At 37.7% G+C, this 1,954-nt stretch overlaps 1 protein-coding gene across 5 annotated transcripts in view; it reads right to left on the bottom strand.

Annotated features, from left to right (window-relative positions):
- Nucleotides 1-426: 426 nt before the first annotated feature.
- HNRNPD (heterogeneous nuclear ribonucleoprotein D) overlaps nt 427-1,954 on the bottom strand; it is a 20,983-nt gene continuing 19,455 nt past the window's right edge. For 2 of the 5 annotated variants that reach the window (XM_079778192.1, XM_079778194.1), the window contains one exon: nt 433-1,954. This exon is cut by the window's right edge and continues 2,289 nt beyond it. The gene's annotated coding sequence lies outside the window, so the exon portion shown is untranslated. The other 3 variants (XM_079778197.1, XM_079778195.1, XR_013813832.1) reach the window with 3 other exon arrangements.

Below are 1,954 nucleotides of genomic sequence, written 5' to 3'. Positions count from 1 at the left end.
ATGCACCTTTGTCTTTACAAGACGAAAGTAAAACCAATCCTTATGAAACAGCACGTTTAACCATTTTAAAGCAACAATCCTTCAAACTTCAGTGCAGCTAAGGTCACTTGGGGTGTGAGAAATACAGAATCACAGGAAACACCTACAAACAAGTCTGATGGCCTATAGACCTCTTTGAAATGGCAACCAGATTACAATCAACCCTAACTCCATTTTCTGGGTTATAGGCAACTGACTGCAATTAACATGCCAAGCCTACTCAATTTGCACATCTTGCTAGAATAATTTATACCCATGAAAATCTTTAGCCTAGAGTCCTTACCTAAATATGACCCCAATAGTGAAGAAAGTTAGTCTGCACCCATCTCAACTGTGTTAAAATTAGCAAAAAAACCCCACCATTATTAGCAAAAAAACCCCACCAAGATATTTCAAAAAACTTTTCCAAGCAGTACAATAAAAACAAAAAGATTAAAGTATAGAACACAAAACCTTAATTGGATCCTAATGGTAACACTACCTTTCAAAATGATCACAGCATGAATGGCTCAGGACAGGTGTTCCACACACACTATATTCTAATACTTGTGACCAACAATGAAGCAATTGCCACTCCAGTGTAGAAAGAGTAATGTGGTAACAAGACCTGCAATCTTACAACACATTAAACATTAGGAAAGGAATAAAAGACGAAACCAAGAACCCCAGAAAGAGAAGTAAACTCACCTGGTAGCAGGAATCTAGTAAACCAAAAGGTATTAAGATTTGAATGAAAGCAGACCTAGAAAGTTCATGTTACTTGAAAAGTGGGATTGATAGCTCTAACAAGGGCCTACAGAACTGAAGCATTGCCATCAGTTATCTAATACTGTCCATTAGTAAACTGGGATTGATTTTTAATAAACTAGCACAGCACCTATGTGCTTTGTTGGCCAAATTCTAGAGTACCAAGTGAGCTACTTGTAATTTACCTGCCCTTTTTTCCCCCGAAATACAGACCATGTCACTTCTAGTCTCTTCTGAAGTCCTCCTAAAGCTCAATATTTCAAAAAGGGGTGAGAGAACATGAAAAACCCTAAAGACAAACATGGGAGAACCAATTTTAAAAGCTGCAGTTTATGAACAAATGACTAAGCATACAAAAAAACTGAATGTACTGTCAGTAGTGAGGATATCTCAGATTATACCACAGAACTGTCCCCAAAGGCTTAGCAATGCAGGTACCTTCAGAAATGTAAAAGGGACTAAGAGATTGTTGGGAAGTCTGTTTGACAAGCTGTTAAACCCCCAGATCCGCTCCGTACTGCTAGACAACTTAATTCCACCTGGCAAAAACTGGAGATTACGTGAAATGGGTAAGAGAGGGTGATCTTTGGACTCAATAGGCATACAGTGATGAAAATAAAAGAATTAAAGTAGTTTTCCTTATTCAGATCCCTCAAATTTCTTCTCCTACTGGGATCCTAGAATACTGGTAGCCTGGCTTTTTACCCTTCAAGTAGAATTTTGGAAAAAACATCCGTGGTGAACCTTAGTTTACAGCTCCCAACTCCCAGCCCAATTCACAATATCTAATTAGCTTTTTAAATGCTCCACACCGAAAAATGAGCCAAGGATCATCAAACATTTGAGGATATTTCCTACTATGAAAGGCAGGGCCAAAACAACACGAAAATTAAACACCTTGGGAGAAACAAACTTTTAAAGTCATCAATAACTGTATAGATGAGGTTAATAACCTTACATGGATAAGAATCCAACAGGTTGCTGTTTATAACATAGGTTGGAGAGGGAAGGACTTAAAAATTTAGATTGAAATTTCAAACGTTAAATAGCAGACTGCAATGGAAAATAGAAAAATAGAAGTCCCAAGCTCACACACAAATAATTCCGAGAGAGAATTCCAAAGAACAGAGATTGGGGTGGTGAAGATGAGGAAAGAATCAGTTCAGTA

The sequence above is a fragment of the Cnephaeus nilssonii genome (assembly GCF_951640355.1).
Source record: "Cnephaeus nilssonii genome assembly, chromosome: 1".
Taxonomy (NCBI): domain Eukaryota; kingdom Metazoa; phylum Chordata; class Mammalia; order Chiroptera; family Vespertilionidae; genus Cnephaeus; species Cnephaeus nilssonii.
This window is presented reverse-complemented; position numbering and strand designations above follow the sequence as displayed.